The 25905-nt window shown below is 50.0% G+C and overlaps 1 protein-coding gene and 1 long non-coding RNA gene across 2 annotated transcripts in view; one reads left to right on the top strand and one right to left on the bottom strand.

Moving 5' to 3' along the window:
• JAKMIP1 (janus kinase and microtubule interacting protein 1) overlaps nucleotides 1-25905 on the top strand; it is a 1879738-nt gene that overhangs the window by 420558 nt on the left and 1433275 nt on the right.
• LOC146863070 (uncharacterized) overlaps nucleotides 2687-25905 on the bottom strand; it is a 374800-nt gene continuing 351581 nt past the window's right edge. Inside the window, exon 5 of the long non-coding RNA XR_014978211.1 lies at nucleotides 2687-2785. This is a non-coding gene — a long non-coding RNA (uncharacterized LOC146863070). The remainder of the gene's footprint in view (nucleotides 2786-25905) is intronic.

The following is a 25905-nucleotide window of genomic DNA, read 5'->3' as shown; positions in this document are numbered from 1 at the left end:
CTGTCCACACATCGCCGAGTTTCCAAGAGCTGGAGCAATCCCCGCCCAATTCTGTGAGTTTTTTTAGGCTATGCACCTCGTATTTGGGTGGCCCGTCCCTGCTGCTGTGCCCTTAAGCCCCACAAGTATTGGAGGGGCCTCTACGGATTTTCCAGTCAGGCCCCTTGGATCCAAAGACAGATCTGGACCAACACTGTTCAAGCCACCTCAAATTGCGCCTGCTCCATTGAGCATCCCTGCCAAGGCTATTGCCATTCCCATACTCATCCCCGACTCTGACATAGAGCTGGAGGGGCGTCTTACGACACTGACTCTGGCGTCGACTGGAGGCATTCCTTCCAGGCCGGAGCCTGTGCCATGTTCGTATGGGTAAGGACTTGGGAATGATTGGACCCTGATGAATACCAGTTCCTAGATGTCACTGAAGACACCTGGTGTGAGTATCAGGTGGCTGCCAGTGGACTGTACAACTCCCCCAGATACTGGCTTGGGATCTCCTCCTACCGTGGCTATGGAGGAGGAAACCTAATTTACTATGGCGATGAGGAGGGCGGCCGAGGTCCTGGACCTTCAGCTGCCCTCTGTTGCAGTCAAGATGAACGTCTTGATAGAGGTGCTTCAGCCAGGAGTGACCCCATTTGAACTGCTTCTCCTGTTTAACGAAGCCCTCACGGATTTCCTACTCAGTGCCTGGTCCAAACCCTGCACAGTAGCTCCTGTGAATAGGACAATTGTCTGCCGCCATCACCCTGTCCTAGGTGACCACAACTTCCTTAACCAGCACCTTACTCCTGGGAGCTTGGTGTTCCAAGCCTCCACTTGTAAAGTAAATCCTGGTCCATTCCCTACCACTCCACCGGCTGGATACCTAGGGAAAAAAGATGTTTTCTTCCGCCAGTCTAGCACTGTGGTCGGTGAACACCGGACGCCTTTTGGCCAATACTCCCATTCACCCTGGGACTCAGTTGCGCAGGAGCAGCTAATGGTCTCTGAGTCGGCTCGATCCATACTCTTCCAAGCTATTGCTGATGGGAGGGATGCTGCTATGTTTGTCATACTCTGTAGGCTGGATACGACCAACTCGCTAGGGAGAGTGGTTTCGTCGTCAGTGGCCCTTAGACGCCATGCCGCCTGGTTAAAGACTACTGGCTTTTCAGGGGATATCCAAACTTTGCTCCTGGACATGCCCTTCAATGGTTCTGGCTCTTTGGAGACATGGTGGACTCAGCGCTGTCATCCTTCAAGGACAGCAGAGCTACAGCCAGGTCCTTGGGCTGTTCCATGGACCCTCGCCAAACCCAGTCTGATTTTTGCTTCTTTTGTGGCCATGGAACCTCAGCTGTGGCCATACCTGCACAGCCACCACAGCCTGCAGGCATCCCAGCCCTTGCGTGGATGAGGACATGGTACCCACAGGCTTCATGTGTCATATAGCCAGAGGTCGGCTTGTCCACCTCATCCCCTTCCCCGGCAACCGCAGCCTCAAAGTCCCTTTAGTTTGCCCTCCGACCATCATGGGCATCCAGTGGGAGGCAGAATATGTTATTACCTGCATCACTGAAGGTTGACAAAATTCGACCTTTGGGTTCTCCAGATTGTCCAAAGGGGCTACTACCTCCATTTTGTGACCACTCCTCCAGCCATGCCACCCAATGAGACAGGCTGACGGAGGACCACATATCCTTACTCCACCAGAAAGTGATGGCTCTCTTGGCCAAGGGAGCCATAGAGAGGGTGCCGGCATCAGAAGTAGGTTGTGGTTTTTATTTCTGCCACTTCCTGGTGCAAAAGAAGGACGCAGGCCTTAATCCTATCCTAGACCTGTATCCTCTCGATTCAAAATACTCATGCTTGCTCAAGTGCTGTCTGCCCTGGACCTGGGTGACTGGATGGTAGCATTGGAGTTGCAGGACGCCTACTTCCACTCTTCTGTCCTCTCTGCCCACAGATGTTACCTGTGGTTCATGGTAGGCCACGAGCATTTTCAATTCACTGTGCTCCCATTTGGCCTACCAGTGCCCCATAGGTGTTCAGCAAGGTGATGTTGGTGGTTGCAGCTCATGTGCGGAGATCAGAGTTCCAGTCTTCCCTATCTTGACAACTGGCTGTTGTAGGCGAGCTTGGCCTAGACGGTCGTCTCCCACCTCCAGACTACGGCGGACCTCCCGCATTCGCTGGGGTTCACGATCAAAGTATCAAAGTCACACTTGACCCCTTCTCAGATGCTCCCTTTCATCTGAGCTGTTCTGCACACAGTGCAGTTTTGGGCTTATCCTTCCAAGCGGGGAGTCCAGGATATTCAGGATACTTATATTTCAACATTTCTCATAGATTTCAATGAGACTGACTCTGAGGCTGTATGTGACGCATGCCGCTGGCATATGCGGGCACTGCAGTGGGACTTGAAGTTCCAGTGAGCGCAGCATAAGGGGAATCTCTCCAACATGGTCCAGATTTCAGAGTGAAGAAGAACAATCAACTAGTGATTGACGCTGCGCACTGTGCTAAGGGTAACGACGTTACAAACAGTTAATCTCATTAACAAAGCTTCAAAAATGCAAAACAATAGTATTCGTTTAAACATATATTTTTTTCAGCATATATGTAAAGACAACATCAGATTACATCATCATGAGGAAATCAACAAATGTACATAATGGTAGCCATCTACCATGAACAATGTAATAATAAGATATACTACATAATATTTCAAGTTGATCACAAGTTGATGTATTGGTGAGCCCAATGCATTTCGGGACTTAACTGTCCCTTCATCAGGGGCAATCTGTGGAAAAAGTACATATATTACATGATCAATAGAAAAAATGGTTAATATATTTATACAAGAAGATTACATGGTGGAGAACAGTGCGGTTGACATATTACATGATAGTTGTCCATAACTCACACGTGTGGTGGATAGACCCTCCGTTAGCTGAAGGAAAATATAAATGCAGACACCCAATAGCGTGAATGTAAAGCTGATCAATGTGACTCAAGAGGAAGAAATGAAAAACGATACAAAGCTAGAAAAAGTAAAAGCAGTACAGAATCAGTGTCTGATGAAAATGTATTAAAATGTAGCTAAGGAACCTAACCTCGAATATTATGTAAGCGGATCCATGAAAGAAGCAAAAAATAAATGCAGGCTGGCTGCTACTAGAAAAAATGAGGAGAACAACGAAATGAGTGCAAGTGCTCGTATTGAAATGACGCGTGAGAAAAGAAAAAAGGGATGCAACTTACCAACTAGATGATGTGGTAACAAATGATGTAAAATGACTAAAAAAAGATATGGGAAAACAATATGGTCAGAGAAAAGGAAATAGGAAGAATAACGTGCCTCTGATAGAAACGCGAAAAGACAGAAACAATACTCACAAACAAATATAATAAAACACCGAAGTGCTGTTCCAAAGCGGATTTCAGAGGGCACAGCAAAAGACCTGCAGTGTTGGCTGACGAACTGCAATCGGGTCAACAACAGACCCCTCTCCTTTCCCCAGCCAGACCTGACGGTAGTGACAGACGCGTCACTTCTACGCTGGGGTGACCATCTAGGAGAGTTGGAGATTGGAGGCCTCTGGCGGAATTCAAACTCCACATCTACCTGTTGGAGCTCCAAGCGAGCTGACTAGTATTGAAAACTTTTCTACCCTCCATCAAGGGAAGGCTAGTGCATCTTACCACTGCTAACCAAGTGCTAACGTGCTTGTGCTCTCTCTTTTAAACATTGTAAGATTGGCTCATTCCCAATTGGCATATTTAATTTACCTGTAAGTCCCTAGAAAAGTGGCACTAGCTACGCACACAGGGCCTGTAAATTAAATGCTACTAGTAGGCCTGCAGCACCGATTGTACCACCCACTTAAGAAGCACTTTAAACATCTCAGGTCTGCCATTGCAGCCTGTGTGTGCAGTTTTAAACTGGCAAATAACACCTTTTGCTAGGCCCAAACCTGCCTTTTTAATATATTAATCAGCCCTAGACAGCCCAGAGGGCAGGGTTCAGTGTATTTAAAGAGTTGGACATGTACTTTTAAGTTTTACATGTCCTGGTAGTAAAAAACTCTAATGGAGTTTTTCACTTCTGTAAGGCCTACCTCTCCCATAGTAAAACATTGGAGTAACCAGTTGGTGTTCGGTGTCTTTGGAATTGTAATGAAAGATCCTAACTTATGGTGAAGTTGGATTTTAAATTACAATTTTGAAAATGCCACTTTTTGAAAATCTTCATTTTCCTGCCTTATCCATTTGGTGCCTGCACCCTGTCCTGGGTCACATGACTGGGTGTGGATGACAGTTGGACTTTGTGTGTTCCTCCTAGACAGCCACACACAATTAGAGAGCTTAGGTGTGCCTGGATGGGAGGGAGGAGCTGGACCCAGCTTCATTTACACCTGAATAGGCTGTGTCCTGCCTCCACACAAAGCTCTGCATACCACCTGTAGTTAGTCTGGAGCCAAGGAGTAGGGCACGTGTGCACTTCAAAGGCAAGCCGCTAGAAGCTTCTCCCCACTTCAAAGACACAAATGGGAATAAATACTGGACCTCGGCAACCTCCACTTCAGTATACTTCTGGGCCTGTGGTTACTCTGCCAGGACGAAGGACTGCTTGGCTGCTGAAAGGAATGCCACTCTGCTGGACTGCTGCTCTGAAAAAAGTGATGCCCTGCTGTGCTGAGCTGCTGCCCTTTTGCCTGGGTGAGAAGACTGGACCTGCATTTCTTGAACCCAGAACCTCATAGTGACTTGAAGGGCTAGTTGACCGGCCTGCTGATCTGAAGCCTCAGGGAGACAACAGGCTTCCAACAGCTTTGCACCTGCACCTGTACTCCGCCATCTGTGAGTCTACCCTGCCAAGTGGTGCCACCCTAGTGCTGGACTCTTGGAAGTGGGTTTAAGCTGCTCTACCAGCCTCTGAGAGTCCAGCAGAAACGCCTCAACCCCGAACAGCATTGACTCATCACTGCTGCTGCGTCGGTTGAACCTGTCACAAAGTCCCGCATCACCTGCTACAGCCCACATGCAACCGCTGCTGCGCAACAATTCCTCGGCTCAGGCATCTTTCGTCGATGACGACGATAGACTCGGCATCGCAGCCTCACAACTCAATAGAACGTATGCATTGCCCTGACTGGGCAACGCATCCTTAATACCAGACCTCGCATCGCAAGCTCTCGTTGACGGGATCCGCAATGACGATGCAGGACCTCACAGCGCAGCCTTGACGCACCCTGAAACCGACGCTTCGCCTCGGCTGACCGATGCGTATTTGACGCGGGGGCTCACAATGCTCCGCAAACCAGGATTTAGGGTAATTTGTTCAGCACACCTAAATGGGTCCCTGTAGTCCACCCGTGCTTAATTGCAGTCGGCCTGAATTTGTGACTTTGTCCGAGTCTGGTGCAACCAGATAGCCACAGTTGGCGCTTTGTGCTTTTTAGCGCTATTTTCACTAAAATCTTTAAGTGGATTTTTGTCGTCGTAGTCTTGTTTAATTTATTAAAGAATGTTTTTTTCTAACTTGGTGTGGGATCCTTTTTGTGTGGTGTTTTCACATTATTACTGTTTGAATTGTTTTACAAGTACTTTACACATTGCCTCTAAGTTAAACCTCCTGTCTCAGCAAAAGGACAAGGTCCAGCACCCGATTTTCCACATTCTATACTTTATGCACGGAAGTTGAACGGCGACAAATAAGCAGTTTTCGTTTGCTGTGTGAAGTGGTGAATGTGATCAACATACCGATTCTCCCTCCACTAAGTCAATTTTTTCAGGGCACTGGGAAGGGTTTGTGGTCTGGTGTGAAGACCATGACCTTCATCCCTTATAGGCCAGGTTATCAGATGTGTTATTCTTGGTTTTATCATTAGCCCAGCAAAGCTTTGGAGCTCGACCTTTTTAAGTTTGTCAGACTTGTCCTCACTCTTCCCTGGTATGTTTTCTAAAAAGCTTGGTGTATTTGTTTCCCCAGAAAACCTTCATGACGCCTCAATGGGGCCTTACTTTGGTTCTCACGTTTCCCATGTGCATTTCCTTTGAACCCTTGCACATGTATTCCTGGCAGCACCTGACTGTTGGACTTGGCCCTTTTAGAGGGTCATCCCTAAACCTTTTGCCATCCTCGTCTATTTTCTCTGACCTGTTGTTGGTGGAATTAGGACTCTGGGCAATTTACCACTGATGATCACTGCTAAAGTGCATATGCTATATATGGTAAACTTGGTAAGATTGGTCTACACCTGTTTGGCATATTTAATTTACCTATCAGTCCCTTGTACAGTGGTATCTTATATACCCAGGGCCAGTAAATTAAATGCTACTGGTGGGCTTGCAGCGCTGCTTGCGCCACCCACCAACGTAGTCTTTAAAACCTGTCTCAGGCCTTTGCAACTGCAGGACCTGCGCGTGCAGTATACTGCCGCTGTGACGTGGCACCTAAAGTGGTTGCCACGTCTGTTACTCCCTTTTTACTACATATCAGTCACCCCTAAGGTAGGCCATAGCTAGCCCTATGGGCAGCATGCGGTATAAGTAAAAGGTAGCACATGTGCCTTAACTGTGTGGCATGTCCTGGTAGTGATAAAGATTATATTTGGTTTCTCACTACTGTGAGGCTGCCCTCTCATAGGGATGCATTGGGGATTCCCTGATATGTGCTTTGGTGGTAATTCCTGACATGAGTAGTGTGATCTAGTTTGGAATAGTGGTGATAAATGCTGATTTATTATCACTATTTTAGAAATGTCACTTTTAGAAGTAGACATTTCTGTGTGCTATGTGTCTTTGTGCCTGCCTGTTGTGTATTGACTGCCTTGCCCTGGAGTGAGAGGGGCTGGGGAGGTGCAGTGGCTCCAGAGAGTCTGGATGAGTCAGCGCTAGGCTGAATAAGCCTGGTCTGCACTTGGAGTTGCGGTGGGAGTAGCACCTGCACCTGAATAGGGCTGTACCTACCTCCCACAATGATGGCTCCGCTCCCCCCGCTTACACCTACAATGGGGAGTGTTGTGCGCTAAAAAGATAATTTTAAGTGCCCCCCAGAATTGGTTTGGACTGGGTCCAGGGCCCTGTACCAGGTCAGAAAAAAAACTTTGTGGAGTATAAGTACTGAGGCTGTGACCCCATGTCTGTTAAACTGATGCTTGCTTGGAACTGAACTGACTTGGATCTGTAGAGCACCCTGCCAGGATGAACCGCCGTGGAATCCAGCTGCTGCCTGCGGGGGTTGGAGGGGCTGCCCTCTGCTGGGAGGCCCTGAGCTCTGGCCTGTCTGTGCCCAGCTCTGCCCTTTTGGATTTCTGGCGAAGAGTGCTGCCTGTTCTCCGTTGGTGTCTTCAGGTGGGAGACAGGCTGTGCGCTTTATTAATTGTGCCCCCTGAATCCAGCGCGTGGTGAGCACTCTACCTCTGGTACCGGGGAGGGGCATTGTGCCAGAGCAGCACGGGGGGAAAATTGAAGAACGCTTTTTTCCCTGCAGCAGGGAAGGGGGCAGCGCTGCATGCTCCCCTGTTGTCAGACGTGTGGCTCTGCAGCTGGGGCTTTGCTACATGGCCCTGGGCTGCGATGAAGCGTAAAGTCAGTACGGAATCCTGGCAGGGAATTTCCCTGGGGACGTGACAGGAGAGGCCACCCGCTGGAAGGCGAAGCCTGGTTGTGGGCGGGCCGTCCTCCAAGAGCAAAACCGCTGGAGAATTTGCTCCAGGTCCTGCCTCTGCCTTGGAGGGAGCTGCTGCGGTCGACCTGAGGAGGTTTTACATCAAGGGGGGAGTGGACCAAGCGGAGTCCCGCTCCTTCCCCCAGCAAGGATCCATTGGAAGCAAAGAAAGGAAGGCTCGCAAGGCATCCGGCAGTACGTGTAGCACTGCCTTGTCCCAAGAGCCCGAGAGGGACGGGAGAGCAGAGGGGAAGCATCGCACTCCTTCTCCCTGGCCGTAACGGCTGCCGCAAGAAAAGCCAGGTGAGTAGCCGATACGGCGTCACCCTACGTGGCCAGTGTAGCAGCTGGCCCACGTGGTAGTGGGCAGCTACCAGAGTGACCCTTGGCCTCAGATCCCTACTTTTAGGCAGAGGCACTGGTGAGTTTTGGCCACGCTGGGTAAACCTCGACGGAGGTCTCCGAGCCTTGTTGGAGGGAGGAACTTCCACACGAGTACTGGCCCGACCAGGAGGGTTCCTGGTACTTTGGGAGACTACAAGATTGTGGCACCCATTCCCCCCTTACACTTCGCGCATCAGGCTCAGTGATAGGGGTTCTGCCCAATGCCTGATGTTCGCCTGTATGTTGGGCTAAGTGCCCAGGTTGGCACCCTACGCATTACAAAGGTGACCTGCATATACCTAGGACGGGCATGATGAGTTTCTGATATGTGCACTATGACCAGGGATTACTGTGGTGAACTGTTGCTAATTATGGGTATGCATAATGTACTATGCTAAGTGCCGTTATTTAGTTTGTGCATAATGTGTTACTGGTCGCCCTAACTAACTGTGATTTATGTGCTGATTATAACAGGGGCCCGATTGGCCTAATGATTTATGTAATCCCTGTAAAGTCATGACAAGTTCCTGGTGGCACAGTGTTTATATGTGAGGGTGTTCTAATGTGTTTTATGGATAATACAAAGGCTATTTTCTAATAACCTTGTGTGGAGATTCTTTTGTGGTGTGCCTAGTGTGTCACTGCTGTGTGAGTGTGTTGGGCAAACCCTTTACACATTGCCTCTGGGATAAGCCTGACTGCTCTGCCAAGCTACCGAGGGGGGTGAGCAGGGGATCTCTTCCAGGGGATCCTTATCAATAGTCATAAGCACATAAATATTCCCGCCCCTGTGCGGGACCCCGGAAACACATCACATATATGTGAAAACCATATATGTAGCTCTATATATATAAAGCGCAATCCTGCAAGGAATAATGAAAGAAAACATTGCCAGCACAAGGGCTGCATTGTAGAAACATTAGTGTAGAAAGCTGAAAAGCTAACCCACATAAACACTCAGATAAACTGGCACTGTGCCTTTAAGGCAGCCATGACCCCTAGCTTCCCATCATGCCTCAGGGATGACAGTTAGGTCAGTTGTTCTTTCCGGCTCCTTCTGACAGAACCCTGGTTACTTCAGCTCTATATTTTTTCTGATTTCTGTCAGGAAATACTTAAATTTTTGGGTTAAACCCTTTTTACTTCAACGTCTTTTTGGTGTTGGAGTATTTCTCTACTGTATTTCTCTACTGTTTTTTAGTGAGTTGAGCATTGTTTTTTACTCAGAAATGCCCTCTCTTTTTGACCCTTGCCCTTCCTGTGGCAAGAAGAAGGCTAAAACAGACTCTCATCCTGTCTGTATTTTATGCCTGCCTTCTGCTCATGATCCTAAAACCTGCCTGCATTGCCAGCTGCTGTCCAAGAGAACTCTGAAGGACAGGGAGAGGATTCGCCTCTATGGGCTGGCTGAGAAGAGAAGATCACCTTCTACAGGCAGGTCACCGATGAAGAAGAGGAAGGAGAGAGCATCCACTCCATCTAGAATTCCAGTATGCTCTCCATCAGCCTCGGGCTCGGCGCCTCAAATGCCTTCATCGGCAACGAAAACGTCGACGAGAAGACCATCGCGGTCGTCGTCTTAGAAAGGTACGTCGAATCCTCCACCGTAGTCAACCCGGCGACGATCGGCGTTGAGGAGTCGCTCTCTGTTGATGCGGGCTCGCCCAGCGTCGAGAGGCAGATCTCCGTCGTCGCCGTTGAAGCGGTGTTCGACGTCGAGACAGGCTCCGCTGTCGCAGGGTCACCAGAGATCGGCGTCGAAGAACACATCAACGTCAACCAGGCGATTGTCAACGTCGAGACAGGCTCCGCCGTTGCAGGGTCAACTGCGATCGGCGTCGAAGCATACATCTCTGTCGACGTCAACCAGGCGACGATCGACGCCGAGACACGCCTCATCACCTGAGGCTAGACACTCATCACCCCCGTCGGCGTCCAGGCGCCGATCGACGTCAAAGGCTAGATCCTCGCCGACGACGAGGCATTCGACGTCGAGTCCAAGGGTGAAATATACCAATCGTCGTTCGACGTCGAGACGGCGATCTCCGTCGACGACAAGAAGTGTCCTGCTCTCGACTCCATTGACTTCTAACAGGCTATCGACGTCAAGAAGGATTTCTCCTTCGAATCGCTCATCGTTGAGGTCTCCCACACACTCCACGTCGAAGACGAGGTCTATGGGCTCCAGGCATTCGACGTCACGCCATATAACGTCGAAGCACTCAGAGAGATCGACGTTGAGGAGACGATCGGGTTCTGGGGACTCACCTGTAAGGGTGACACAGAGCCGATCAACGTCAAGACACTCCATCGACGTCTCATCGCTCATCACGACGGCGATCGCGCTCCAGAAGCCACAGAGAGTCTTCCCACTCTATTCGGATCTCACCCCAGATGATTTGTCATCACGCGGTGCTTCTGCTCATTCACAGGAGCCTACAAGATCACCGCCAAGAGGTTCTCCAAGGAGACAGCATTCTCCTTCCATCCATCTTTCTCCCAGATGGCTGCAACCTCTTCATCATTGGCAGACAGTACCCACAGGTCACGCTCAACGGCCTGCGGAATACTCCAGCCCACTGCACAGATCTCCCTTACAGCGTCTTGTGCAGGAAGTGGACAGATCACCTACCACTCAGTCCAGAGAACACCGAGGCAGATCCCCTGAACGCAGGTCGACTCAGGGGCATCACAAAAGACGGCGTACACCGTCTTGGCCGTACTCATCGACACACTCAGCCAAGAGGGATTACTCACCTACCCTAACGGATAGTCCCCCTTCCAGAGTGTCGCCCATTGATGATGTGAACATTTTTAATTATGTTCTCACCAGAGGAGCTCAGAAGCTGGGCATCACCATGTCAGCTACTCAGAGGACCACGTCCATTATTTTCGAGACTCTCCATCAAAAGTCTGCGGCTAGACCATTGCTCCCTGGGATCATTGAGCCGGTAATGGATGTCTTCCTAGCCCCATCATCGGCTAAAGCAGCTCCAGCACGGATCATTAAAAAATACAAACCAGCTGCATCGGATCCTCTTTTCCTTAGATCGGATCCACCTCCGGTTTCTGTCATTATTGCAGCAGCGAAAAAGACACATGCAGTTGCATCTTCCTCCTCCGCTCCTCCGGATAAAGAGTGTGAGAAGTTGGCCTGATATATAGTGCTCACTATTCTAGTGATCACTGTGTATCATACCAAACGACCCTTATTGATGATTGGTTGTAAGTCAACCGTATAGACCAGCTATCCTAGTAGCATGGACAAGAGCAGTCTTTAAGCTAAACTCTAGAGGGCGTGTTAAGCCAGCTGTTTTACCATCACATTTACCCCTTGAACACCAAGTGAAAGGACACCACACAAGTTGTTATGAAAATAAAGGATATTTATTTATAACAAGACTACCCTGGCTCTTTATGAGTCAGGGAGCTAAGCACAATACAAAACTCTTATGAAAATACTTCAAGTTGCACAATTTACACAAATGCCCGAGGGGCACGAAAAACCATATACACTAAAAGTGGAATGCGAAATGCTAGCAGGTAAGTAACCAGATCCAGAGGCTTCAGGATCGCTAGGACTACACTACTGAACTCTAAGGTTAGGAGCAGGAGGCCTAGGGAGATCGGGTGCAGAGTGTGCACTCTCACGCTGGATGCGGGAAGAAGTCTATAGATGCTAGCGTTTCTAAAGTTACTGTTTCCGGACGAATCCGACCAGCTAGACTGAAAACGAAAAAGGATCTGGACACCTAGATAGTAAACCTACATTGGAGCACCGGAATGCTCGGGTTACCTAGCCCAGGGGCTGCGGCTGCATAGGGTTCAAAAGACGTCGGGAATCCTCGTTGAAGTCTATGGAGCCTGAAAGAAGGCGTTGCTGGCAGGCGACCAGTGTAGATATTCGGAGGGATCCAAGCCTGGATCGATGAGGGAGATGACCTGAAAGCAGAGGGGACTCAGTTCTTAATCACTAGCCAGTGATTGTGTGGGCACCAGGATGGCACCGGAGGAGGTCACCTCGGCCAGGTGAGTGGGCGACGCTGGAGTCTGCTGTCCCTCGGACCAGGAGGCGTTGTCGGCAACCAGGCTGGCGGGGCGAGCTGTCCCACGAAGGTGTCGGCTGTCGGCGATGCTGGGACCAGGATTGGAGCAACAAGCCTTGGCAGAGGCAAGCCCACGCGGTGGAGTCATGATGGCGTCTGGAGTGGACCAGGAGGGTCCGGGGCGCTCCTCTGTTGGAGGGGAGCAAGGGCCAGTCTGGAGCAACCAGCCCAGCGGTGAAAACGTCGTGGTGCGTCGTCAGGAGGGCCACTAGCCAACGGCAAGTGACCGGACAACGCGGTGAGCAGCAAAGAGCAGAAGGGCCCCCACGGAGTTCTCGTGGATGCTGGGGGGGCTGGACTTCGGTGCTGGGGCTGCTCAGGGTTAGGGCTTCTCAAACCCCAAAAAGCACTCACTCGAGGATCCCTCGGCGGTCGTGCTGGATAAGCGTCGTGCAGTGTCAGAAGATGGCCGGTCCCGCAGGTCTCGTCACACCCACGAATCTCAGCTGGGCTGATGATGCAGGTAGAGTTCAGAGGTGGCAGGGAATCCGGGTCTCGTCGAGCTGGTCAGTCTTGATCCGGAGGATGGACGTGCAGCAAACCGCAAGCGCTTAGGTGGTGCCTGCTGGTGCAGGGTGGCTACTCCTTAGCCACAAGGGAGAGTCTTCGGAATAGTCAAGAGTTCCTTTCGTGGAAAGTAGTTCAAGATTTTAGAATGATCTAATTTTGGGAAGGGGGCCCGCTCCTACCTTTATCCTAAGAAAAGGGGCTGGCCTGTGACTAGGTCCTGCCTAGGGGTGGGACCAGGAGGGGGGTGGTTACACCCCTCTCCTTTGTCCGGTCTCTCCCCAGCTCAGGGGCTGGGGTGCCCCTGGGACTGGTTTGAGCCGGCCTATGCACAGTGAGCACCAGGGTGCCACTTGCAGTCACCTTCCTCTCAGCCCTGCCTACCTGGGATACACAAAACCCTGTCTGGGACGGTGCTAGCACCGCCCCTGACAGGAAACCCTTTGTCCAAGCTCTCCTCGCTGGAAGGACTCCCAGCAGCAGGAGGTCAGACTTGTGTCTGTGGTGGCAGCATCCATTTTGTGATGCTGAGGCGTGAGTTAACTTTAACCGGGGTTCACAGTTACATACATGTCGTGTCCCTCTAGAAGGGTGGAATGCTAACCCCGTCGCCAGAATTGGCGAGGGGTTAGTATTCCAATTCGTATGACACCTTACTCGACATGCTTGGATAATGCGATACCAAAGTTAGCAAATAACCGCGAGGATTATAATGCACTTTAAGAGTATATGGTACGCGTTATCCTGGAACAGCTATTAGGACTTGGTTCCGCAAGCTGCAGACGGGCTCAGCTCATGCCAGAGCACCATCTCACATAATTCCAAGCACTCTGCCTTCAGGATTGATAAGGCCTGCCATAGGAGTGACTGATAGGAATACATGTGTCCATTTTAGGGTTAGATATAGGAATACTATATCTAAAGCAAAGGGTGATTACACCACCTTGCCCCAGCCGTCGTGCAGCCAGTTGTGTCAGATTTGGGTGGCCAGTCAGGGGTGGCATAATACATGCTGCAGCCCCTGGTAGGCCCTGGGTACACCTATGCCCTGGATACCTAAGGTATGCTGATACAGGGCCTGATAAGGTGGCCCAGTTCCAATTAGTAGATGCACCTAAGGTACATGTGTGTCAATTTAGAGAGAGAACAGCTAGGCTGTGGGTCTGATTAGCAGGCCCACAGCCAGGGAAAGTCGTAAACCAATGAAGCAAAAAAACAAAAATCGGGGGTGATCATAGGATTGCAGACCCTACTCTCCTACATGACCCCCCCCCCCCCAAACTTTGGGACAATAAGCTAACCTTGACCAGGTGAGTCTTCTTGCTCTAAGTGGAAATACCTGGAGAGCCCATCTGCATTGCCATGATCAGTGCCAGGTCTATGCTCCACTGTAAAATCCATCCCCTGTAGGGAAATGGACCACCTAAGTAGTTTGGGGTTTTCACCCTTCATCTGATTTAGCCACAAGAGGGGCTTATGGTCGGTCTGAATCTTGAAGTGAGTGCCAAACAAGTATGGCCTCAACTTCTTCAGGGCCCAAACCACAGCAAAGGCCTCCCTCTCAATAGCTGACCAATTCTTCTCTCTGGGGGTCAGCCTCCTGCTAATAAAAGCAATGGGCTGGTCATGACCATCAAAATTCAGCTGAGATAGAACAGCTCCCACACCCAACTCAGAAGCATCTGTTTGGACAATGAATGTTTTGGAGTAGTCTGGACTCTTTAGGATAGTTGCTGTGCACATGGCCTGCTTTAGGTCATCGAATGCCTTTTGACAGCTTGCTGTCCACTGAACTTTCTTTGGCATTTTTTTACTTGTCAGGTCGTTAAGTGGGGTCTCAATGGATCCATAATTTCTGACAAATTTCCAGTAATATCCAGTCAGGCCCAAGAAAGCTCGAACCTGAGTCTGGGTGGTTGGAGGAGCCCAGTCCTTGATGGCCTGTATCTTGCTCTCCAATGGCTGAACCTGGCCTCCACCTACAGGGTGGCCCAGGTATACAACCTGTGTCTGCCCTATCTGGCACTTAGTGGCCTTGATAGTGAGACCTGCTTTCTGCAGTGCCTCTAACACTTTCCTCAGGTGGACCAGGTGATCCTCCCAGGTGGAGCTAAAGACAGCTATATCATCCAGATATGCTGCACAGAAGTCATCCAGCCCAGTGAGAACTTGATTCACCAGCCTTTGGAAGGTGGCAGGTGCATTTTTCAAACCAAAGGGCATTACCACAAACTGATAATGCCCACCAGGGGTAGAAAATGCTGTTTTGGGCTTGGCCTCCTCAGCTAACCTGATTTGCCAATACCCAGCTGTCAGGTCAAATGTACTTAAGTAGCCGGCGGAAGCCAATCTATCTATAAGTTCATCTGCCCTTGGTATTGGGTGGGCATCAGTCTTAGTGACTGCATTGAGGCCTCTGTACTCTACGCAAAACCACATCTCTTTCTTACCACCCTGGGTGTGAGGCTTTGGCACTAGAACTACCGGACTAGCCCAAGGGCTATCTGAGGGCTCAATGACTCCCAGCTCCAACATTTTCTGCACTTCTGTCGTGATGCAGTCTCTGACATGATCAGGCTGTCTGTAGATTTTACTCTTGACTGGCAGACTGTCTCCAGTGTCAACCTCATGGGTACACCAATTGGTTTGACTGGGTGTCAGAGAGAACATATGTCTAAAGGATTGAAGAACTTGTTTGCAATCCTTTTGCTGATGTTCAGAGAGGCTGCCACAAAAGACAACACCATCTACTGACCCATCATCAGGCTTCTGAGTGAGCAGGTCCGGGAGAGGGTCACTCTCCTCCTCCTATCCCTCATCTGTGGCCATGAGCAAGCCCATGTCCTTCCTGTCGACATATGCCTTGAGCCTGTTCACATGGAGCACCCTGAGGGGGCTCCTGGGAGATCCAAGGTCCACCAGGTAGGTGACCTCTCCCTTTTGCTCAATGATTGTGTGGGGTCCAGACCATTTGTCTTTGAGTGCTGCTGGGGCCACTGGCTCCAGCACCCACACCTTCTGTCCAGGCTTGTACACAGTCAGGACAGCCTTTTGGTCATTGTGAGAAGTTGGCCTGATGTATGATGTCACTAGTTATAGTGTACACCTTATATCAGTCCAAATACCCTTATGGTGATTGGTTGTAAAGTCAACCTTATAGACCAGCTATCCTAGTGGTAGCATGGACAAGAGCAGTCTTAGGCTAAACTCTGAATGGCATGTGAAGCCAGCTGTGATACCATATATAATCCCTTGAATACCAAATGAAAGGACACCACAACAGATATATATATATAAAATAAAGTGTATTTATTCTAAGCAAACCCTCAGCACTCTTTATGAGTTTAGAGGTAAGTACAACACAGTCTTATTAATGCATACAGTAAGTCACACAGGTAAGTAATACAGTTAGGCCCTAGGGGCCACGCAAACCATATACTAAATAAGTGGTATAAGAACCACTGTCACGGAAATAGAATAGGCCTAGGCCTAGGGAATCGCTGGGGCTACACTACACTAGCGTTAGTTAGGGAGTGGGAGGCCCACGGGATTCGTGTGCAGAGTGGAAACACTCACGCGTAATGCGTAAAAGTCAATAGCAATGTTACAGTTTAGAAATAGATAGATTTAGGACACTTCCGGAGTAGCTAGGAAGTTGAGACTTGAAAACTAGACACTAGGATAGTCACTATCCTGATGAGCACCGGAGTACCCAAGTTACCTAGTCCACAGGCTGCGGGTGCATAGGGGTGAAGATGCGTCGTTTTCGTCGTCGACTCCTATGGATGCCTGAAGAAAGATGCTGACAGGCAGTCAGGGGAGAGTGTCCGGTGGATCCCAAGCCTGGGATCAAGAAGAGAAGAAACCTGCAAGCAGAGGGGACAGAGTCAAGGTCACTAGCCAGTGACCACGTGGAACCAGGAAGGAACCAGGCGATGTCGTGAAGAGTTGCAGGGGAAGGTGAAGCTTGTCGCTGGAGCCAGGAGGACCAGGAAGCGTCGAGGACGACCAGGACCAGGAGGCGAGCTGTCCCACGAAGGCTCTTGCTGTCGGCGGCGTCGAAGTTGGACTAGGACTCACCAAGCCTTGGCAAGCGGAACCCACGAAGAACAAGGGACTTGCTTCTGGTGCAGACCAGGAAGGTCTGGGGTGCTTCTTCTTTGCAGAGAAGCGGGAGCCAGTCTGGAGGAGCCAAACCAGCGCAGAAGATTTTAGGGAGCGTCGTCACAAAGGCCACTAGCCAGCGGGCAAGCAACCGGACAGACGCGGCAAGCAGGAAAATGCTGAAGGGCCCCACGCAGGACTCGTGGAGTGTGGGGGGCTGGTCTTCGGTGCAGATGGTGCTTGGGGTTGGGGCTTCTCAATCCCCGGTGCACAACTTCGAGGGTACCTCAGAAGCTGCGCTGTAAGTTACTAGCCACTTTTCCCAGGTAGCCGGTCCCACGTCGCTCGTCGCCTCCACGGATCTCAGCTCTGCTGCAGATGTGGATGAGGGTCGGAGAAGTCTGGAAATCAAGGCTCTGGTCGGGCTCTGCAGTCGGTTCCTCGTCGAACGTTTCACAAAGCAAAGGGTAGTCACTTGATGGTGCCTGTTTGCACAGGGTAGCCACTCCTTGGCTACAAGGGAGATTCTTCAGTCTTCTTCTTTCGTCGAATGTCGAAGGTCCAGAGTTTCTGTTCAGTTTTGCAGGTTCAGGATAATCTAAAGTCTTGAGGCCCAACTCCCACTCTTATACTAATCTGGGGGGCTGGGATACCTGCTAGGTCACGCCTTATGGGTGGGACCTGGGAGGGGGTGGTTACACCCACTTCCCTTTGTCCAGTTTCGCGCCAGAGCTGGGGCTGGAGTGCCCCAGCGCCGGTTTGAACTGGACTATGCAAGGAACACCTTGTGTGCCCCAGGCATGTCTCATTCCTTTCAGCCCACCCTGCCCCAATACACTAAAGGCTGTCTGGGGAGGTGCTAGCACCTCCCCAAGCAGGAAACCTATTGTCCAGGCCTCCCTGGCTGGGATCCCTCCCAGCAGCAGGAGGTCAGACTTGTGTCGTGGCAGCAGCATCCATTTTGTGATGCTGAGGCTTTGGTCAGAGGCTAACAGTTGAAGTATGATTTTAACATGTCTTTCCCTCTAGAAGGGGGGAATAATATTCTCATGTCCAGAAATGGCATGGGGGTATTATTCCCGAGTGTTAGACACCTTACACGACATGCTTTGATAAAGCCAAACCATAGTTACCATAACCGTCTAAGATTATAAGGCACTTTAAGAGTATATGGTAGGCTATATCATAGAACAGCTATAAGGACATGGTTCCGAAAGCTGCAGACAGGCTCAGCTCATGCTAGAGCACCATCTCACATGTTACCAAGCACTCTGCCTCCAGGATTGTCAAGGCCTGCCATAGGAGTGACTGATAGGTACACATGTGTCTATATGTAAGTTAGGTATAGGAATACTACACCTAAGCAAGGGGTGATTACACGACCTTGCCCCAGCTGAGTGATCAGCCAGTTGTGTCAAAATGGAAGGCCAGGCCAGGGGTGGCACAATACATGCTGCAGCCCCTGGTAGGCCTAGGGTACACCTATGCCCTGGGTACCTAGGGTACACTGTACAGGGGCCAATAAGGTGATCCTATCCAAATGGGTTATGCACCTAAAGTACATAGTAGTAATTTAGAGAGAGAACAGCAGGGCTGTGGGTCTGATTAGCAGGCCCACAGCCACATCTAAGTCGTAAACCAGTAAAGCAAAAGCAAAAAGTGGGGGTGAACATAGAAAGCAGACCCTACTCTCCTACACAACCCCCCCCCAAACTTAGGGACATTAAACTAACCTTGACCAGTTGAGTCTTCATGTTCTAAGTGGAAATATCTGGAGAGTCCATCTGCATTGGCATGGTCAGTCCCAGGTCTATGTTCCACTGTGAAGTCCATCCCCTGTAGGGAAATGGACCACCTAAGAAGTTTGGGATTTTCACCCTTCATCTGATTTAGCCACAAGAGGGGCTTATGGTCTGTCTGAATCTTGAAGTGAGTGCCAAACAAGTATGGCCTCAGCTTCTTCAGGGCCCAAACCACAGCAAAGGCCTCCCTCTCAATAGCTGACCAACGTTTCTCTCTAGGGGTCAGCCTTCTACTTATAAAAGCAATGGGCTGGTCTTGACCATCTACATTCAGTTGTGAAAGAACAGCTCCCACACCTAACTCAGAAGCATCTGTCTGGACAATGAACTCTTTGGAGTAGTCTGGACTTTTCAGAATAGGTGCACTGCACATGGCCTGCTTCAGGTCATCAAATGCTTTTTGACAGCTTGCTGTCCACTGAACTTTCTTTGGCATCTTCTTGGAGGTCAAGTCATTAAGTGGTGTCACTATGGACCCATAGTTCTTAACAAACTTTCTGTAGTACCCAGACAGGCCCAAGAAAGCTCTGACCTGAGTCTGGGTAGTTGGAGGAGCCCAGTCCTTTATGGTCTGGATCTTGCTCTCCAGTGGTTGAACCTGACCCCCACCAACTAGGTGGCCCAGGTATACAACCTTGCTCTGCCCTATCTGGCACTTAGTGGCCTTGATAGTGAGGCCTGCCTTTTGCAGGGCCTCTAAAACATTCCTCAGGTGGACCAGGTGATCCTCCCAGGTGGAGCTAAAGACAGCAATATCATCAAGATAAGCTGCACAATAATCATCCAACCCCGTAAGGACTTGATTCACCAGCCTTTGGAAAGTGGCAGGTGCATTCTTCAAACCAAAGGGCATTACCACAAATTGATAATGTCCTCCTGGGGTCGAGAAAGCAGTTTTGGCCTTTGCACTCTCAGCTAGTCTGATTTGCCAGTAGCCTGCTGTTAGGTCAAATGTGCTCAAAAACTTAGCAGCTGCCAGTCTGTCAATGAGCTCATCTGCCCTAGGTATTGGGTGGGCATCTGTCCTAGTGACAGCATTGAGACCTCTGTAATCCACGCAAAACCTCATCTCTCTCTTACCATCTTGGGTGTGAGGTTTTGGCACAAGGACTACAGGACTAGCCCAAGGGCTCTCTGAAGGTTCAATGACTCCCAGCTCCAACATCTTTTGTACCTCAACTTTTATGCAGTCCCTGACATGGTCAGGTTGCCTGTAGATTTTACTCTTCACAGGCAGACTGTCACCAGTGTCCACCTCATGGGTGCACCAGTTTGTCTGACTTGGGGTCAGAGAGAACATATGTCTGTAGGCCTGCAGAACTTGTCTGCAGTCCTGTTGCTGATGGACAGTGAGGCTGTCAGAAAAGACCACACCATCAACTGAGCCATCATCAGGGTTCTGAGTCAACAGGTCTGGGAGAGGGTCACTCTCTTCCTCCTGCCCCTCATCTGTAGCCATGAGTAGCCCCATGTCTGCCCTGTCAACATATGCCTTCAATCTGTTGACATGAAGCACCCTGTGGGGGCTTCTGGGAGTCCCAAGGTCCACCAAGTAGGTGACTTCTCCCTTTTTCTCAACAATAGTGTGGGGTCCAGACCATTTGTCTTGGAGTGCTGCTGGGGCCACTGGCTCCAACACCCACACTTTCTGTCCTGGCTGGTAAACAGTCAGTACAGCCTTTTGGTCATGCCAAGCTTTTTGGAGTTCTTGGCTTGCCTCAAGGTTTTTAGAAGCCTTCTTCATATACTCTGCCATCCTGGAGCGGAGACCAAGTACATAATCCACTATGTCTAGTTTGGGTTGTCTGAGAGGTCTCTCCCATCCTTCCTTCACCAAACACAGGGGTCCTCTTACAGGATGCCCAAACAAAAGCTCAAAAGGGCTGTAGCCAACCCCCTTTTGTGGGACCTCTCTGTAAGCAAACAGAAGGCAGGGTAAAAGGATGTCCCATCTTCGCCTAAGCTTGTCTGGTAATCCTTTTATCATTCCCTTTAGGGTCTTGTTGAATCTCTCAACAAGCCCATTGCACTGTGGGTGATAGGGTGTGGTGAACTTATAGTTAACACCACACTCCTTCCACATTGCAGTCAAGTATCCTGACATAAAGTTGGCACCTCTGTCAGAAATGACCTCCTTTGGAAAGCCCACTCTGGAGAATACTCCAAGCAGGGCCCTTGCCACAACAGGAGCTGTTGTGGTCCTCAGGGGAATTGCTTCTGGGTACCTGGTGGCATGGTCCACTATCACCAGTATGAATCTGTGCCCAGATGCTGTTTGTGGGTCCATTGGTCCTACAATATCTATGCCCACTCTTTCAAAGGGGACCCCCACCACAGGTAGTGGTATGAGGGGGGCCTTTGTGGTGCCACCTGATTTGCCACTGGCTTGGCAGGTGACACAGGAGCGACAAAACTCCTTAGTATCTTCTGACATATGGGGCCAGTGAAAGTGAGGGACAAGCCTGTCCCAAGTCTTGTTCTGGCCTAAATGTCCTGCAAGGGGAATATCATGGGCCAAGGTTAGAAGGAAGCCTCTGAACTTCAGTGGTATGACCAACCTCCTGGATGCACCAGGCTTGGGGTCTCTAGCCTCTGAGTACAGTAGCCCTTCATCCCAATACACTCTATGGGTACCTTGAGCATTCCCTGCAGCCTCAGCAGCAGCCAGCTGTCTGAGGGGTTCAAGAGAGGGGCAGTCTAATTGAGCCTGCCTCAGATCTGCCCTGGAAGGTCCCCCTGTCCCAAGAAACTCAACCTGATCAGGTTCAAGTTCTTCTAGGACAGTTCCTTCAGGGCTCTCAGAACCATCCTCCTGGGAGGGCTGATCCACCACCTGAGGCAGGGGGGAAGGCACAGCCTTAACCCTACTGCTCTTTCTCTTGGATTGTGACTGGTCCATAGTTTCAGGATCCAGCACTTGTTCAGTGTTGCACTTTTTGGCCTGTGACCTGGTCACAGCAAGGACATGTGCATCTATCCCCAGCATTTCTGCATGGGTCCTATACTCCACTTCAGACCAAACTGAAGTTTCAAGATCATTGCCCAGTAAACACTCTACAGGAAGGTCTGAACTAACAACAACTTTCTTGAGGCCAGTTACCCCTCCCCAGGAGAAGTTAACAATAGCCACACTATGGGAGGTAGTGGCATTGCTAGCGTTGGTCACTAGGTAATTCTCACCTAGTATGATCTGTCCAGGGTCCACAAAAGCAGGTGTCACCATTGTGACACTAGCCCCAGTGTCCCTGTAGGCCTGAGCCATTCTTTGGTTGATAAAAGGTGTCTGTCTGTACTTGCCCAGGTTACTGGGGCCTACAGTAGAGGACAAAGCTAAGTCCCCATCACAGATCAGGACAGCCTGAGTAGGCACTCTGACTAGGCCAGAATCCTCCTCAGTTCCCAGGGTTAACCCTACTACACCCTTTTGCTGGGAACCACCACTTACAGCTGAACTAGGGGGTACAGTTGCCTTAGGGGCAATGGTGGCTGGGGGCTTATCCTTTTTGGTGCACTCACTAAACCAATGTGAGGTAGACTTACAATAGTTGCACCATGGTTTCTTTTGGCCTTCTTTCTTCTTATCCTTTTTGGAACCACCCTCCCCCTGAGCCTTTTGGGGGCCTGGTGAAGACTTCTGGTCTTTTTGTTTCTGCTCATTACCCTTCTGGTCTGCCTTTTTCTGATCACCGCCCTGGTTCTGGTTTTTCTGCTTAACTCTAGTCCTGACCCATCTATCTGCCTTCTTTCCCAATTCTTGGGGAGAAGTCAGATCAGAATCAATCAGGTGTTGATGCAATAGCTGGTTTTGACAGTTGTTAAGTATTTGTTCTCTCATGATCAAATTATACAATCCTGTATAGTCCTTAACCTTACTTCCCAATAGCCAGCCTTCCAGAGCCTTAGTGGCACAATCTACAAAGTCAGTCCAGTCCTGAGTCTGTGTCTTCTGGGTATCCCTGAACAACAACCTGTATTGTTCAGTGGTTAGGCCAAACCCATCAATCAGAGCACTCTTCAGGACAGTGTAATTATCTGCATCCTCATCACTAACTGTGAGGAGCTTGTCTCTTCCTTTCTCAGAGAAGGAGAGCCACAAGATAGCTGCCCACTGACTTTGGGGTACCTGCTGTACTTTGCAAGCTCTCTCCAAAGCAGTTATCCATTTGTGGATGTCATCCCCACACTTGTAGGGAGGGACAATCTTGCTCAGGTTTCTATTATCATAGTGCCTGTCTCTATCTCTAGGAATGTTGCTGCCACCAGTGGGTTCTAACCCACTTAACTTTTGTTCTCTAGCCAGAGCAAGCTTCTCTTTGGCAAGGGCAAGTTCTTCCCTCTGAATCCTCAGATTAGCCTCCCTCATTCTGGCTGCATGCTCCTTTCTCTCAGGTGAAGTCATTCCCCTGTGAGAGGAAGCATTAGAGGTGTTAGAGACATGGGAGTGGATGGATTCCCTTGAAGGGGATCTGTCCCTCCTGCTTCTCTGTGAATGTCTACTTGTGGGTCTGTATGGGGGGACCCCATGCAAACTCCCATGTAAACTTAAGTTAGCCTGGCTAAGTCTCCTTACTTGGCTCTGGCTGTCTACCTCCCCATCTGAAGGCCCATCTGACTCCTCTGTGGTGGGTAGACCCTCCTCTGCGCCTAGGGCACCTTCCTGTGATGCCCTCTGAGCATCATACTCCTCTAGGAGTTGTCTTAACTGAAGGAGGGTAGGGTTTGCACCCTGTTTTATTCCTCTGGAGGTACACAATTGTCTCATCTCCTGGAATGTTAAGGTATCATACCTAGAGGGGGTCTTCTGCAGACCTGCCCCTCCTGAGAGAGCATCTACTTGATCTCCTCCCAGAGGCATGATCTAGTGAGGGTGTGGTGTGTGCACCTACCTACACTAGTTGTATCTACTAAACCTTTCTAGTAGTTGTAGTCAGGGTGTGTTATTCCCTTCAACCTACAACTACAAAGTCCAGTAGGACTTAAGTATAATAATCTATGTTATATGTACCTAGACAATATCTGTGTGATCTTTCAATTTAGTATCTCAAGATTACAATGGTATTACAACAGCAAGCTCAGATCCCAACCGCTGCTCACCAATGTGAGAAGTTGGCCTGATGTATGATGTCACTAGTTATAGTGTACACCTTATATCAGTCCAAATACCCTTATGGTGATTGGTTGTAAAGTCAACCTTATAGACCAGCTATCCTAGTGGTAGCATGGACAAGAGCAGTCTTAGGCTAAACTCTGAATGGCATGTGAAGCCAGCTGTGATACCATATATAATCCCTTGAATACCAAATGAAAGGACACCACAACAGATATATATATATAAAATAAAGTGTATTTATTCTAAGCAAACCCTCAGCACTCTTTATGAGTTTAGAGGTAAGTACAACACAGTCTTATTAATGCATACAGTAAGTCACACAGGTAAGTAATACAGTTAGGCCCTAGGGGCCACGCAAACCATATACTAAATAAGTGGTATAAGAACCACTGTCACGGAAATAGAATAGGCCTAGGCCTAGGGAATCGCTGGGGCTACACTACACTAGCGTTAGTTAGGGAGTGGGAGGCCCACGGGATTCGTGTGCAGAGTGGAAACACTCACGCGTAATGCGTAAAAGTCAATAGCAATGTTACAGTTTAGAAATAGATAGATTTAGGACACTTCCGGAGTAGCTAGGAAGTTGAGACTTGAAAACTAGACACTAGGATAGTCACTATCCTGATGAGCACCGGAGTACCCAAGTTACCTAGTCCACAGGCTGCGGGTGCATAGGGGTGAAGATGCGTCGTTTTCGTCGTCGACTCCTATGGATGCCTGAAGAAAGATGCTGACAGGCAGTCAGGGGAGAGTGTCCGGTGGATCCCAAGCCTGGGATCAAGAAGAGAAGAAACCTGCAAGCAGAGGGGACAGAGTCAAGGTCACTAGCCAGTGACCACGTGGAACCAGGAAGGAACCAGGCGATGTCGTGAAGAGTTGCAGGGGAAGGTGAAGCTTGTCGCTGGAGCCAGGAGGACCAGGAAGCGTCGAGGACGACCAGGACCAGGAGGCGAGCTGTCCCACGAAGGCTCTTGCTGTCGGCGGCGTCGAAGTTGGACTAGGACTCACCAAGCCTTGGCAAGCGGAACCCACGAAGAACAAGGGACTTGCTTCTGGTGCAGACCAGGAAGGTCTGGGGTGCTTCTTCTTTGCAGAGAAGCGGGAGCCAGTCTGGAGGAGCCAAACCAGCGCAGAAGATTTTAGGGAGCGTCGTCACAAAGGCCACTAGCCAGCGGGCAAGCAACCGGACAGACGCGGCAAGCAGGAAAATGCTGAAGGGCCCCACGCAGGACTCGTGGAGTGTGGGGGGCTGGTCTTCGGTGCAGATGGTGCTTGGGGTTGGGGCTTCTCAATCCCCGGTGCACAACTTCGAGGGTACCTCAGAAGCTGCGCTGTAAGTTACTAGCCACTTTTCCCAGGTAGCCGGTCCCACGTCGCTCGTCGCCTCCACGGATCTCAGCTCTGCTGCAGATGTGGATGAGGGTCGGAGAAGTCTGGAAATCAAGGCTCTGGTCGGGCTCTGCAGTCGGTTCCTCGTCGAACGTTTCACAAAGCAAAGGGTAGTCACTTGATGGTGCCTGTTTGCACAGGGTAGCCACTCCTTGGCTACAAGGGAGATTCTTCAGTCTTCTTCTTTCGTCGAATGTCGAAGGTCCAGAGTTTCTGTTCAGTTTTGCAGGTTCAGGATAATCTAAAGTCTTGAGGCCCAACTCCCACTCTTATACTAATCTGGGGGGCTGGGATACCTGCTAGGTCACGCCTTATGGGTGGGACCTGGGAGGGGGTGGTTACACCCACTTCCCTTTGTCCAGTTTCGCGCCAGAGCTGGGGCTGGAGTGCCCCAGCGCCGGTTTGAACTGGACTATGCAAGGAACACCTTGTGTGCCCCAGGCATGTCTCATTCCTTTCAGCCCACCCTGCCCCAATACACTAAAGGCTGTCTGGGGAGGTGCTAGCACCTCCCCAAGCAGGAAACCTATTGTCCAGGCCTCCCTGGCTGGGATCCCTCCCAGCAGCAGGAGGTCAGACTTGTGTCGTGGCAGCAGCATCCATTTTGTGATGCTGAGGCTTTGGTCAGAGGCTAACAGTTGAAGTATGATTTTAACATGTCTTTCCCTCTAGAAGGGGGGAATAATATTCTCATGTCCAGAAATGGCATGGGGGTATTATTCCCGAGTGTTAGACACCTTACACGACATGCTTTGATAAAGCCAAACCATAGTTACCATAACCGTCTAAGATTATAAGGCACTTTAAGAGTATATGGTAGGCTATATCATAGAACAGCTATAAGGA

Source organism: Triturus cristatus, chromosome 2_2, assembly GCF_964204655.1.
Source record: "Triturus cristatus chromosome 2_2, aTriCri1.1, whole genome shotgun sequence".
Lineage (NCBI taxonomy): Eukaryota > Metazoa > Chordata > Amphibia > Caudata > Salamandridae > Triturus > Triturus cristatus.
This window is presented reverse-complemented; position numbering and strand designations above follow the sequence as displayed.